The sequence below is a fragment of the Rhinichthys klamathensis genome, unplaced genomic scaffold (assembly GCF_029890125.1).
Source record: "Rhinichthys klamathensis goyatoka isolate OS25496 unplaced genomic scaffold, OSU_Roscu_1.1 h1tg000019l_1, whole genome shotgun sequence".
Classification (NCBI taxonomy): domain Eukaryota; kingdom Metazoa; phylum Chordata; class Actinopteri; order Cypriniformes; family Leuciscidae; genus Rhinichthys; species Rhinichthys klamathensis.
Window position 1 is genome coordinate 7,840,637 of NW_026606570.1, and position 16,498 is coordinate 7,857,134.

The window sequence follows — 16,498 nt, forward strand, 5'->3', positions numbered from 1 at the left end:
GGAAAGTTTGAGTTTAAATAATGTATTGATTTTGCAAACAAATCAGGAATATGCACAACAGGAACAAAATGTTTTATGCAATAGGGAGAACAGGCATAAATTTACCGTTTATTGGTTTTTGCTAGATCTTCAAAAGGTTTGGCATAAAGCTTTGAAATGGGATGTTTCTATCTATCTATCTATCTATCTATCTATCTATCTATCTATCTATCTATCTATCTATCTATCTATCTATCTATCTATCTATCTATCTATCTATCTATCTATCTATCTATCTATCTATCTATCTATCTATCTATCTATCTATCTATCTATCTGTCTGTCTGTCTGTCTGTCTGTGTCTGTCTGTCTATCTATCTATCTATCTATCTATCTATCTATCTGAACAGGACAGATTTAGAAAAAAAGTCTAATGGAAATGTATATAAATATGCTTGACATATTATGACAACTTGTTCAACCATTTTGCATGTAAAAATTTATGCTATGAACTAATGCCTAAATGTTGTGGGGTGAGATTATTCAACCCATTATGCAGTTTTTCTCAATTGGTTTGGCTCATTTCTTGAAACAGAAATGACATTCTCAAAACTCTAGGATAATTTGGCAAAACAGTCTTACAGTTCAGCACAACACCATGGTTCACCTGCAAAAGCTCATACCTCTCCCAAAACAGTTCACTCATGTGTCAAAACTAAATTTCTTTCTCATTTAAACAGTGCCCCCAAAATGCTTCGTCCCTTTGGCATTGTGTAAGCCCTGCAAGTCAAAATGTTTAGATGTTTTGTCACTATGCAGAGGACCATTGAAATATCCCCCATGTCCACCTTTCAGCCTTAGCCCAGTCCTTTATTGACAATGGTTACTATACTGTTTTTAGTCTAGCTAACAGAATACAATTGTGTATAAAACTGAAAAAAAGAAATAGGATTTTAGGGTAAGAGTAGGCTAGCCTGCAAGGTTTGACATCACACATTGCACTCATACTGCCAAGAAAATTGTAACTATTATCATTCACACACATAAAGTAACTTCCATACATCAGAGTAAAAAGAAAATGTCTATAGCATAATATACTGTAATATAAACACACAAACAAAAAACAATGAAAATGATATGCAGCCTACAGTGCTGTAAATAAAGCTGGAGTTTCACAACTACTGTAACAGTTCTTCACTGGTCGCTGTCCTCACCCTTCCTCTCCTGGCCACTGTACTCTATCGTCCATGGTGTCTTTGTGCTCCTTGGCCTCTTCCCCCTATTCCACCAATACGCACTCTTCCTCCTCCTATTCTTCTTCCTCCTCCTCTTCCTCGAGCAGGCAGTTGCCCTTGTTCATTTACTTGGCCAGGTGCCTCCATGTTCATTTACTGTACTGGTCCTGCATGGTCAAGCTCTTTACATACATGTTTGGCAGCATTCACAGTCATGGACAGCACCAGGTAACTAAACATACTGTTTGATTGGTCATCTGAGATGTGTGAAACTCCTTTGTTAGTCAAGTTAGTTTCACCTGACTGTCAATTGCTGCAATAAATTTATCAAATGTTCCAAGGGTATCATATATGGTATTCATGGTATTATGTTCTTGACTAATTTTGACAATTGAACAGACTATTGTGCATGTGATGACTTATACAATGAAATGACGCTGACACGTTTTGGAGCGAACAACCATTAGACTGAGAATCAACAATCAGTTTAGATCAACAAGATCTATTCATTTGGAAATTGTGCTAAATGTAGGCTACCTGTACTTAATCATTTGCAAAGATGTACTGAGACATTGAGACTTGTACTTAGACATTTGCAATTTGATAAAATGAATGAGAAATTCAATTCTGTTGTGAACAATTGCCAAGTGGTTTGGAGGTTTGTCCATGTTGTTTTGAGAATGTAATTTCTGTTTCAAGAAATGAGCCAAACCAATGGAGAAAAACTGTAATACATTTTAGTCAACATGACATAAGCAATTGATAATGTAGGAAACAGCAGAGAATTGTACATAATCATTTGCATGGATGTACCAAAGCATTTGCAACTTGTTCAAAGAAATGATAAACTGTTTTTTTGATGTGCACAAGTGACACAATGATGTGAAGATTGAACAGGTAGTTTTGAGAATTTCAATTCTGATCTGAGAAATGTACCAAAGCGACTGAAAAAAACTGTAAATAAATGGTGTGTTTTGGGGGCGTAACATGTAAACCAATCATAGTCTAATCTCCCATTCCCTTTTCACAAGTTCACACTTACATACAATTAGAGTGGATAAGGTTTAATGCATTTTTGGTGTGCTGTCCGGGGGGAGGGCTCCGAGCTCGGAGTTTAGCCCGAACCCAGAGTACGCCCCCCTATGTAAGTGTTTAGGACTAGAAGTGTGGAGAAGGGGCGGTTGAGGGATGCTGCTAAACTATCAATGGAGTGAGGTGAGATTGCTGAATCTATATATACCTCTTATCATTGCACTCCACTCGTGTTAATTAACTGAACGTGCTCGTCCCGAACTTTGTTAATAAAACATCATTAAAAGCCAGTTGCGCTTGCGCCATGGCGGATTCGCTATTTACGTGGCGGAATTTGCAAACGGAAAAACTGAACACTTCCCTAGCTTTCTTAACTATGCATAATTTGTTGCATTGTATTATTTGCGTTTAACATTGTTTTCCCCTTGCTGTCTGCAACCCAATCAGAACAGATCCACTAGCTGAGAACCACTGGCCTATTTAATGTAGAAATGCTGACATTTGCAAAAACAATCTTAATCACCAGAAAGAAAATCTCTGGTGAATTGAAAATCCAGTCTGTCATTTCTACAGTATTATGAAGCATTATTGATTATGCTGTATGAAAAGGCGTACAAATTGGCAGAGATGGCAAAAGCATTCCTGCTGCTCAGAATAACGGAAGATAGAAAAGAATGCTAATGTGAGTGCGATACTCTTATTATAAATGAATGAATTTGCTAAATTCATCTCTGTCTCATAGAGAGTGAGTCTGATAAGTAGATTTGGCATTGCAATTATTAATTCATGTGTTTGATATACAGCTACTCAGCAGGTGGATTGGCCCTATCTCACCTCCCTCACAGTTTCTCTCTTTTCCTCAGATCTTCTTCTTATATACACAGAAAAGCTTCATTCTGACAATTTTTTTTAGTTTTTACCTGTTCTGATCAACATATTATTCTGAAGACATATTATTCGGTGATTAGTTCACTAATTTGATTGGTCGAGCGGCATTCCAAGAGTTCCAACAGCACTGGAACATTTCACTGTTGGTATCACTCCTCTTGTCTATGTTCTAGTTCAACGGTTTGCAGCTTTGTAACTGAACTTTTTTTTGCTGTCGCAGCAAAAATAAACATGATATCTGACAATATTGTTTCTAAAAGGTCAGTTACTTGATAATAACTTCTTGTTTTTTGGAACTGCGGTATAAAAACAATATCACACTTGAGTGATAATAACATTTATTGAGGTCAAACCCTGAAGTCTTTGTAATGGCCTCTTGCATTTATTTTGTGTGGCAAGATGGAAGCGCTGTGTGAAAAGACAGGAGAGCAGGGAAAAAGTTGCAATGATTTTTCTCACGTAGAGCAGTATGCAGCAGCCAATCAGACGAGAGTCTGCTGTGATTACTGTGAGTCTGTTGATTGCTATGGGGGTGGAAAGTTTTGCCATTGGCCAACAGACTTCAGCTGACAATAGAGTATCCCAAAGGAAAGAAAATAATCGCTAATGAGATCTCTTTCGCTAAAGGGATACTCAATCCAAGAATGAAAAGACTGTCATTTACTTCTCCTTACACTGTCCCAGATGTAGGCTATATTACTTTTTTCTTCAGATGAACACAAACAAAGATCAGTCCTTGTAATGCAAGTGAGACCTCCAAAGTTGACACTTCAAAAACCACACAAAGACAAACACAATGGTAATCCATATGACCTCAGTTCAGTCACAAACGTTCAAATTATCTATCCAATCAGCATGAGAGGAGGCCTGTATGTATGACTCACCTACGTTCCTCGACAGTTTTCTGCATCCCTCTGCCACCCTGACTCATATCCCAGCCAGGGATATGGGAGAAGTAATCTGGGTTTGGGCCAAAATTCAGAGCTCTGAGCCCCCCTCTCGGACAGCACGTCAAAGACGCATATTTTGATTATTTGTGTGAACTTGTGAATCAATGTTGATGACCAAATGTTATTCTCTTCACATTTTTTAATTATTTTTCATCATTTTATTTCTCTATACCTATTTTATGTCGGCAACGATTCTTAAATGAAACATACTTGAAAACCCCTATATGCCTCCTCAGCTATAAAAGCAACCTCTGAGTAACACAGTTTTTCTCTGGAATGTCCTGCACAGGTGAGATAATGCAGATGAGAAATAAAAGCTTACATATCTCCAGATTCATGCTGCTTTTGTTGTCATTGGTGCCGCAAAAAGCATAAAAGGCTCATCCGCTTATGGGTGACACTTTGTTTCGGGAGTCTCAGAGCAGTTTGCAATTTTTTTAATCCTGTATGTGAACACTGCATTGGAACTCAAATTTGGTCCGTTGCGATTATTGAATGATTATTGAATTATTGATCTTATAAAAAAAAAATCAGATAACCATGATAATTGTGCAGTTTGAATTTTAATCACCTTTTGTTAATCAAATAAGTGAAATTTAAGCATGCAAATTAGTGTCATTAAATCCATGCTATCGTGTTTTATTTTCCTGTGTGGAGGGAGAAGCAAGGTGGGATCTGATGGGAAGTCAGATTTTGACACCAAGCACTTCAAATGATCCCAGTCAGTCTCAGTGACAGGCACGACTGGCTTTAAAGGTAGGGTGGGCAATTTTGGAGAGGCTAGCAATAGCAAACTAGAGTTGAAAGCATAAGATCCCACCCTCCGCTCAGAGCACTCTAAATTAGAGACAGCGTTAAATTACCTCATGTCTCCAAGCACATACATTACAATAATAATGAATGTAAACAAATTACAGAGCTCAGAACTGTAGCACCTGACTGCTGCAGATTCATTTCACTGTTGATAGTGTTGACATAGAATGATTGGATGAACATTTTTTGGTCTTGAGACTTCCACAGAAGATGCATGTTTTAACCCTTCAAGGTCTAAGGGGTTTTAAGTCCGCCTGGCACTATGTTGATATTTTGAGAGTCAATTTTCATAGCAGAGTGAAGAGAGTCATATTTCTGGATTCTATAGAGTCTCAGCTACAAGGTGGATGCATTGACAAAACACTTCTTGAGACACAACCTTATCCATTTTTTTATTATATAAAAAGAGTAAACCATAATGAATAAAGGATTTTACATCAAATACTGATTCCTCAAAGGCTTTAGAACACCTGTACAAAAACTGGGTGAAAAAATATGAAGAAACAAAATAACTGTTTACATTTCTGTGACTGTAGTCACCATACGTTTTTGTTTGTTTGTGGAAAAACAGAATATTCAACTCAAAATGAACATTTATGTTCCCTTTACATGTTCTTACAATTTCTGTCAATTTTCCAAACACATCCAAAAACAACCTCTAGATGGCACTGTGTACAGTATTAGCACATCAGTCGTTTGGCCATGTTTATTTTCTTTGAAAAGAATCTAAGATTGAACTCTGTAAAATCTGACCAGCACAAATACGTGTATCTTCAGTTCAAAGCAATCCAAATGTGTTGTGTCCAAAGACCGTATATAAAAGTAGGGATGTCCCGATCAGGTTTTTTTGCCCTCGAGCTCCGAGTCCGAGTCATTTGATTTTGAGTATCTACCGATACCGAGTCCCGATCCGATACTTATATAATACATAAAAAAAGAATAAAGAAGAGAGAAAACACAGATCCAGGATGTTCCTTATTTTTTATTTAATTCACCTAATTTTAACATTCAACAACTCTGTTAACAAACAGAGCACTTCTGTCAGGTAGCTTGAACAATCAAGTAATAAATAACATAAAATAGTTATTATACAGTAAATATAGAAAAAGTCTAATATAAAAACAAATAGCACCTCAACTTAAAATGCCCGGCAGGCATGTAAACAAAAAATAAAAATGTTTTAAAAGTGTATAAAAAAAATAATGAGAATATATATATACATTAGGGGTAGGGGTGGAACGGTACATGTATTCGTATCGAACCGAAACGGTACGGGCGTACGGTTCGGTGCACGAATTTACACGGAGAATACACGGTATAAAAATAAATAAAACTCGCGTGCAAATTAATTAATGTAATGCGGAACTACTGTTAGATACGCGGGTTATTTAGGGACACATAATCTGTACCATTGGCTTAGCTCTGAACGCGCGTTCACTTCAAACGTTGGCTTTATACGCGCGTCATATTCGCTTTGGACTAGCGTCGAACTAGACGCGAATTTGAAGCTCTTTTCGCGTTTGGTGTGACCGCATAATGGACAGGCTGCGATGTCAAGATTGCAATGCTGGTGTGTGTGTGCGCGCGCAGAGAGAGAGAGAGAGAGAGAGAGAGAGAGAGAGAGAGAGAGAGAGAGAGAGAGAGAGAGAGAGAGAGAGAGAGAGAGTGAGAGTGAGAGTGAGAGTGAGAGAGAGAGTGAGAGTGAGAGTGAGAGTGAGAGAGAGGCGCGCGTTTACTTATATTTGTGTACACTCGCAATAAAACACAACATTGTGCTTTTGTCACACTGTAAACTCTTGTCAAACTGTAACCTACAGCTGTCACCCAAACAAACACACACACGCACTGTTTTAAAAGCAAAACATATTTATCCGACTCCATTTCAAAACAGTCTGTGTGTTCCATCTTTTGGACATTCGTCATATTGCATTGGTTTTCATTTCTTGTCCTCGGAGCGCTAATCTTACACATTCTACATTGATTAAAAAAAGAAAATCGAATGTTTTTAATGGTAGTATTATTTTATACAGAAATCAATTATTTATAATTCAGATGAGAATAATGTTACATTGTCAATTAATAATGTTAATTAAAATTAAGGAAAACAAATATATTGATCTGAAATATAGCAAAATAATTTTAAATTAATAGTACAATTACCAAACATATCGCAAGGTCTTTTTGTCTTTTTATTAATTTAATTAATAAACTAATTATATAAAACTATTACAATGCCTTCTGCATTTTTGTTTTGCTTTTTCACTCCATTGTACCGAAATCGTACCGAACCGTGATGTCTGAACCGAGGTATGAACCGAACCGTGACTTCTGTGTACCGTTCCACCCCTAATTAGGGGTGTAACAGTTCACAAAATTTGCGGTTCGGTTCGATACAGCAAAAAGAAAGAAATGCCAGAGAAATGTCCTATTTATTAAAAGAAAAACTATTTTTAAATAAGTTTGAGTTTTCCTACATCTTGAAACTTTCAGGTTTATAAATGGGGGTAGTCTTTGAAGGATGAACAAATAATGTTTTGGTAATCACATTAAAAATAACATATATTTATATATGTTATAATATATATTTATATAATATTTGAGTTTTGAAGTGCATGTTCATTCACGGCACAATGTTTCTCCTGGTGTCCACGTCAGCGCTGTTTGATCTAATAGAGATCTACGGTTAATAACGGAGAAATTTGAATGCTTCTCACTAGATCTCGCAGCGATGTTATTACTTCAGTGGCGAATTCAAATGTTTTCTTCACTGGATCTCTTAGCACAGTGTCGCTTGATCTCGCGCTGCACAGATGTTGCTGGTCCGAACTGATAAATGGTCCGTTAAGCACAATATAATGAGTAGCGCAGTTTCGTTCCACTTTCATTACGTTTGCCATTTGATGTTGCGCAACGTTGTGGTGATCGCGCCAGCGCGGATTTTGTCGGCAGGAAAAATGGTCCTAGGAATCGTTCGGTTTGTATGCGTACCGAACCGGAAGGCTCGTACCGAAACGGTTCAATAATTACGAATACATGTACCGTTACACCCCTAATTTACATCCGAGTCCTGATCGGGAGGTAACGTCCGATTCCGATCAAGTCTGAAACCACGTGATCGGGCCCGATTTCCGATTGCGTGATCGGATCGGGACATCCCTATATAAAAGGTTGTGTCTGGGAAGACGCGTGAGATTTATTCCAAACCTCCCCTTTTTTACGTTCCTCATTGTTTGTTTTATATTGATCTGTGATTGGTTCACACACCAACAGATTTATATATCATTAGATCGGGTAAAGTACCATTTCTCTGTTTCGCGGTAAAATGCTATAGATTTGCACTCAAATGCGGAAGGAAATCATTCGCGGAAGTTAACACAGTCTACTTATTATTACGCAGACGAATGTCAGCTTTATCATAGAAAAAAAGTAAGTTAATACCTTAATCCATTCCGAAGCTAATAGATATGTCAGGGGTGCGCACTTTGATGCTCTAGAGCGTCAATCGGTTAATATTAAGAAATCCGGATCTGAAGGGAGTTTCAACCAGTATAACAGAAAGTGTTTATTAAAAAATTGCCTACCCTACCTTTAATGAGTTATTTCACCCAAAAATGTTAATTCTGTCATCAATTACTCACCCTCATGTCGTTCCAAACCTGGAGTGGTTCGTTGCATTTAGTTTTGTCATTGCATTTAGCATTTCGGCATGTATTGATTTATCAAATGTCCAAAGCATTAAATCTTATTAGAACTATTCAGTAATGTATGTACAGTATGTGCAAATGTGTGTGCTGTGTCATACATGAAGGTGTCAAAGGTAGACTTGAGTCTTTTTTGTGCTATGTCACACACCTCATGACACTTATGACAAATACACACGTCTAAAAATTCACACAACTAGTCGCTCTCACACTGGAAGCCCTGTCTCTCTCTTTCTGTCTATCTGTTCTCATCTCTTCTGCCTCTCTCTCTCTCTCTCTCTCTCTCTCTGTTTCACCTGTCTTGGTTATACAGTTTCACCTGTCACTCTGAAAGCCTTTGTCCCTTGTTGCCTGCATACATCTGTCCTTCTATCTCTCATATATTCCTGCCTCACCTGTCAAAATGTAATTTAGCCAGGTTACTATTTCTGTTCACTATTTTGACTGTGACCTTTACCTTTTCTGTGATATTTCATCTGACAGCCATGGATTTAAACAATTATGTCACTTTTGCATATGATATTTCAGCACAAAATCCTAGGCCGTGAGGATTCAGTACACATATTTTCTTGATCTTCCACACATCCCCCTCTCGAACACATTTCCTTTCTTACACCTTTCTCTATATCACTCTCTCTGTGTATTCATGTGCACAATGTGTGTCAGACCCAGGCGTGTTTCTCCCATGGAGCTGTGTTGGCCTGTGGGATGGATTATAGCCTGTCATGGTACTTCCCTGCTGCTCTGCTTTATTCCGGGTCACTGCGACCTTCCATACCTGTAGTTTCCTTCTCAGACTCAGCATCCTTATCTGATTGCTTTTAATGCTCAGATGTTGTGTTACGTGAACCTGAATAGTCGTATCTATGAATTTTTTATTAGCATTTTAGCAGATGTGTTTATCCAAAGTCAAGTCAAGTCAAGTCAAGTCATCTTCATTTATATAGCGCTTTTAACAATGAATTGTTTCAAAGCAGCTTTACAGAGATAAACATATAATTTAAGGTAACAGATTGTTTTGGCGTTATAGCGGTTCTTGAATAATGTTACTTCCAGCTAAAGTTAACTTTGATTGATTCACCTCCGTCGAAATGATCAGACTTTAAACGCGAACCTGTGATTAACGCAGACGGCGTTCACATGCTCATTCAGAATTCTATAGTTATGTGCTTTTTAAAATATGTGCGCAGGTTTGTAATTCATACAACCCAGCCTAAACAAACTACTTTTCTTGCCTATAAATTTTGATACAGAATTTTGTTTTATTTTATCACTTCGGGGTACGCGAGCCGGAATTCACAATGCTTTATCTGTAGAGTGGGAAAGGGATCCTCCATAGGGAGAGGATAGTGGATACTTCAGCACTGCATTGTCATCGGGTCCAGGCGAATCTCCTTCGTCAGATCTGGACACGGCCTGGATCCGGCAGGCTGCGGGAAAACCTCGGGATAAACAAAGACACTAATATTAGCGTAGATGCCATTCTTCTTATGATGTAGCGAGTACATCAAGATTTAAGGGAAGTGTTCCCAGTTCCGGCTGACCTAATCTATGCAGCCTAACATTGAATTTATAGAAGTCTATAATGTATTATGTGTATGCTAGGTCAAAGAGATGTGTTTTTAGTCTAGCTTTGAACTGACAGAGTGTGTCTGCTTCCCGGACAATGGTAGGAAGACTGTTCCAAAGTTTTGGTGCTAAATAGGAAAAGGATCTACCGCCAGCAGTCGATTTAGATATTCTAGGTATTATCAACTGGCCGGAATTTTGAGATCGCAATAGACGTGAAGGACTATAATGCGTTAAGAGCTCGCTCAAGTACTGCGGAGCTAAACCATTTAGTGCTTTGTAGGTAATCAACAATATTTTAAAATTTATACGATGTTTAATAGGGAGCCAATGCAGTGTTGACAGAACCGGGCTAATATGGTCATATTTCCTGGTTCTGGTAAGAACTCGAGCTGCGGCGTTTTGAACTAGCTGTAGTTTGTTTATTAAGCGTGCAGGGCAACCACCCAGTAGAGCATTACAATAATCTAGCCTTGAGGTCATGAACGCATGGACTAATTGTTCCGCATTTCCCAATGAGAGCATATGGCGTAATTTAGATATATTTTTAAGATGGAAAAATGCAGTTTTACAGATACTAGACACGTGGCTTTCAAAAGAAAGGTTGGTATCAAAGAGCACACCCAGGTTCCTAACCGACGACGAAGACTTGACAGAGCAGCCATTAAGTGTTAGACAGTATTCTGGGTTATTACGTGTGGAAGTTTTTTGTCCAATAATTAGAATCTCTGTCTTTTCAGAATTTAGTAGTAGGAAATTACTAGTCATCCAATATTTTATCTCAGCTATGCATTCCGTTAATTTTGTGAATTGGTAAGTTTCGTTGGGTTTTGAAGAAATATACAGCTGAGTATCATCGGCATAACAGTGAAAGCTAACTCCATGTTTCCTAATGATATCTCCTAATGGTAGCATGTACAGAGTGAACAGCAGCGGTCCTAGTACTGAGCCTTGTGGTACGCCATACTGAACTTGTGATCGATAAGACATCTCTTCATTTACTGCTACAAACTGATAACGGTCGGTTAAGTATGATTTAAACCATGCTAATGCAATTCCACTAATGCCAACATAGTTTTCTAGTCTATTTAAAAGAATGTTGTGGTCAATGGTGTCAAATGCAGCACTAAGATCGAGTAACACTAATAGAGAGATACAACCACGATCGAATGATAAGAGCAAATCATTTGTGACTCTAATGAGAGCGGTCTCAGTGCTATGGTACGGTCTAAATCCGGACTGAAAATCCTCGCAGATATCATTTCTTTCTAGAAAGGAACATAGTTGTGAAGATACTGCTTTTTCTAATATCTTTGACAGAAAAGGCAGATTCGAGATCGGCCTGTAATTGACTAATTCTGTAGGATCAAGTTGTGGTTTTTTAACAAGCGGTTTTATCATAGCCAGTTTAAAGGTTTTTGGTACATATCCTAGAGACAAAGATGAATTAATGATATTAAGAAGAGGATATATGACCTCTGGAAACATCTCTTTCAGTAGCTTAGTCGGTATAGGATCTAACATACAAGTTGTCGATTTAGATGAATTAACGAGTTTGCAGAATTCTTCCTCTCCTATAGCAACAAATAAATCAAATTTTTTCTCAGGGAGACTACAATGCACTTCCTGATGCGATACTGTGGTAGACGGTTGCATAGTTATAATTTTGTACCTGATATTATCAATCTTATAAGTGAAGAAGTTCATAAAGTCATCACTGCCGTGTTGCTTTGACACTTCTGAGCTTGAAGCTTTCTTTTTCGTTAGTTTAGCCACTGTTTCAAATAAATACCTAGGATTATGTTTATTTTCTTCTAATAGGTTTGAAAAATAAGCAGATCTAGCAGCTTTTAAAGCCTCTCTGTAAGCAATTGAGCTCTCTTTCCACGAAATCCGAAATACCTCTAGTTTAGTTTTCTTCCAGTTGCGCTCCATTTTTCTGGCTGCTCTCTTTAGGGCCTGAGTGTGCTCGCTGTACCACGGCGTTGGACTATTTTCTTTAATCTTCTTTAAGCGCAACTGCGTCTAAAGTGCTGGAAAAGAGAGAGTTAAACGTTTCTGTTGCAATATCGAGTTCTTCTAAGCTATCCGGGATGCTGAGATGATGAAACTGATTAGGAAGATTATTGATAAAGCAATCTTTAGTGGCAGAAGTTATAGGTCTAACGTATTTATAACACGGAGTCGGCTTTGCAGCCTTGGCTAAATGTAATTTACATGAGACTAGATAATGATCTGAGATGTCATCGCTCTGCTGCAGAATTTTAACAGCATCAACATCTATTCCATGTGATAATATTAGATCTAGAGTATGATTACGACAATGAGTAGGTCCTGACACGTGTTGTCTAACTCCAATTGAGTTTACAATGTCTTTAAATGCCAATCCCAAAGCATCTTTTTCATTATCTACATGTATATTAAAATCACCAACAATTAGTACTTTATCTGCAGCCAATACTAAATCTGATAGAAAGTCCGCAAATTCTTTGATAAAATCTTTATGGTGCCCTGGTGGCCTGTACATAGTAGCCAGCAGAATTCTCAAATGTGATTTATCGTTTACACTATATATTTTTACATTAAGCACCAATACTTCAAAAGAAGTATATTTAAAGCTACATTTCTTAGTGGTTTTGAAAATATTACTATAAATTACAGCAACACCTCCCCCTTTGCCTTTCAGACGAGGTTCATTTTTATAACTGTAATCTTGTGGGGTTGACTCATTTAAAATAGTGTAATCGTTTGGTTTTAGCCAGGTTTCTGTCAAACACAGCATATCAAGATTATAATCTGAAATCATATCATTAACTATAAGAGATTTTGAAGTAAGGGATCGAATATTCAGCAACCCAAGCTTTATCATTTGCTCATCTGTATTATATCTGTTTTTTATTTGTTGAACATCAATTAAATTTTTAACCTGACGTTTTTTGGATTTCCAAATTCGGGGAACAGACACAGTCTCTATATGATGATATCTAGGTGAAAGAGGCTCTATGTGATGGGATTCATCTGACCTTGGTGACGTGAGGCCGCTAGCAGACGGTCGGTTTAGCCAGTCTGTCTGCTTCCTGACCTGAGCCCCAGATTGTCATGTTTTAGCTCTAAGACTATGAGCCAAATTACTAGAGAGAAGAGCAGCACCAGCCCAGGAGGGATGGATACCATCTCTTTTCAACAGATCAGGCTTGCCCCAAAAACTTTTCCAATTGTCTATGAATTTTATATTATTCTGCGGACACCACTTCGACAGCCAACCATCACTCCTGCGTACAGGAAGGGGGCCAGAGCAAATTACAGTGCCTGACATCGTACTTGCGAGTTCACACACCTCTTTAATATTAATTTTGGTGATCTCCGACTGGCGGAGTCGAACATCATTAGTGCCGACATGAATAATGATCTTAGAGAATTTACGATTAGCATTAGCCAGCACTTTTAAATTTGCTTTGATGTCAGGCGCTCTGGCTCCCGGCAAACATGTGACTATGGTGGCTGGTGTCTCTATTTTCACGTTCCGTGTGATCGAATCACCAATTACCAGGGCACAATCAACAGAATTCTCAGTGGGTGTTTCACTGAGTGGGGCAAATCGATTTGTTATGGGAATCGGAACGGAAGAGTGGTTCTTTGATCCGCGACTAGAGAGGTGATCTCTCACAGTAACCCATCTGCCCTGCTGCACGGGCTCTACTTCAGCCGGAACTGAATCATGTAAAGAGTTCACTATGCTAGGCGCATCCAAAACACTATCTAAAGATCTAGCATTCTTACCATCCTCAATTAAAGTTTGGATGCGTGTCTCTGGTTCTGAAATCTTCTCCGTCAGCCTGACTGTCTCCTTGCATTTATCACATATAAATCCTATATTGCCATCGGAGAAGGCTATACTAAACATATGACATGTGACACAGGTGACAATAACAGGACAAGAAGACATTACTCACCGTGTTTGTTGACTGATTTCTTACTTACCTGGACTTTATGAACTCAAAAGGCGCGGGCGCGCGAGAGAAAATAAATATATAAATGAGCGCACGGGTGGCGCGTTAGCACAGGCTAACGTTAGCGAGTTACTAGCGTGCTGTGTTAACAATAACGGAAGCTAGAGATGTAAGGTTAATCTGAGATGTTGGGTAAGCTGTATTTAGTAGTATAAACAACTAGATAGTAAATGATGGCTCAAAACATAAAGAAATACGAGGCTCAGGCGGAGCTTACAGCCTCGAAGCAAACAAACACACAGCAGGCAGCGAGGCAGACAGGAGCAATCGATCAGCGATCAGACCAGAATCCCAGAATCAAAGTGATTTGAAATTAAAAATATAATATAAGTATTTCGCTATTGTGCCGTGGCTCACTATGTTTTGGTGTCTCACAGCACTTTTAAGACACTGTGTCACATTCAATAGTAGAGGCAGGTTGACTGTAGCAGTTCAGCAGAGTTTTTTTTTTTTATGAACCCATGTGCAGCATTAAAGTTGGCATGAAACGCAAGTTGTGATGTTTATCCAAGTGAAACTGCTTCTTGAATGACAGGAAATGTAGGGCGGAACTTTTTTTTATTCATTGTGAATTGATTGGATCATTAGATCATTGTCATTTGCTAATAGCTCTGGTCTCATGTGAGTGACAAGATGCTGGAACCCCTTGCACCAATGCACATATAATCAGAGAAGAGATGGAGGGGTAGAGAAGTCAATGTTTTTGGTTAAAGATTACAAAGGCACATGTATAAAAAATAATGTGCATGGATAAATCACTTATAAAAAAGCACTGCAAATCCGTAAAAAAAAAATAAGATGCCGACTTTCATGGCAACTTTAAAGACTGTCACATGACACTTGGTAATGCAACCATCACTGGTGTCATATTAATATTATATGCTATTTCATATTAATATAATATGCTATTCCGATGTAATGTGGTTCTTAAATATATATTTATGATATATATTTCATATTATACTGTATTTAAATATATAAAAAACGTGATTTTAGGTGATAGGTAAGTATTTCTGACTTATCTGCAACCATGTGTGTTTTATGTTGCAGTGCAGTGTAAGAGTCAGATCCTGCTATGAGCAAAGATATTTCTTACCCGCTATCCCAGTTTTCCCAGCAGAGATGAATTGGCTGGCAAATTAGGAGAAGGCTTGGGTGGAATACAGTATTTAGATACCTAATACAATGTTTGTTTAAGCATCAAATTGCTTTCAAAAGGTTATTTCATTTTTTTCCATAGACATCAGTTTTTAGACATTAGCTTGTATTATGCTGTTTGTGAAACTGTTTCATACACAGATACGACAAATGCTTTCTCTACAGCAACAGCGACAACATGTCATTAAACAACATAGAGGATGAATTTCTGGTTGTTGTACTTATTTACGCTAAATAATGTGGTCTAGATAAATGCAGCAGCTTGACTCCTGCTTCCCTGCCTCACCCTCCTCTCATGCGTTTTCCTCTCTCAGTTTCATCCGCTTTCTTTCCTTGCTACTCATCGGAAATCGTTTCAGTGTCTGACTATATGATTATCAGCTCAAATGAAGAGCTACACCCTCTTTAACTCCATTATGTCCTTCATACTGCATGACAACCAAAGCATGGCATGATAAGCTCTTCCCTTTGCACTGGATCTACACATGCCTAGATCAAACACTTACCAACCCCAGTCTGTCCATCTGGAGCCTGGATTCGCCAGACCAGTCCTCTCGCCCTGGCACCACTTGCTGGCCCTCCTCACCACAGCTGGTTCTGGTAGGGTGAAAGTGGGTTAGGCGTGTGCTCTGAGCCTCTGGGTCAGGGGTGGATACAGCAGGATTGGAGGGGGTTAATGGAGGTTTATAATAGTCACAGTAGCCAGAGGCAGGAGTCTATTAAAGGTGGCTGCTCCCTCAGGTCCCGCTCGTTCATCTACAGAACTACAATATTAGGGCAGAAATGAATAGAAACGGAAATATGGAACGTGATCAACTCAGAATGTTGGGTTATACATCTATTTCAGGAAATTGTTTCACTCTCTTAATAAGTCATATATTACAAGTACAGCTTTGAAATTGGGAATCAAAGCAGCTTTATTGTACTCTCATTAATTCACTGTCCTAGATATTTCAATACAAGATAGTTATTGTTGACAAGAAAACTCCACTTGAGATTGCCGTAGTAAAGAAAACGGCTCCAGAAATTGTGTAAGATTACATAAGAGTTCTACATACGAGTCAATATGTGATGGGTTGTAGGTGGACACAGAGTTTCAGATCTTCAGAAAATCTGTGCAGAGATTCACTCACTGAAAGTCACTCAGGGCAAACAATTGAAAG

General features: G+C 38.3%; 1 protein-coding gene across 12 annotated transcripts in view; it reads left to right on the forward strand.

Moving 5' to 3' along the window:
* The window catches only part of mctp1a (multiple C2 domains, transmembrane 1a), a 200,330-nt gene that overhangs the window by 45,807 nt on the left and 138,025 nt on the right, over nt 1-16,498 (forward strand). The gene's annotated exons all lie outside the window — the stretch shown is intronic.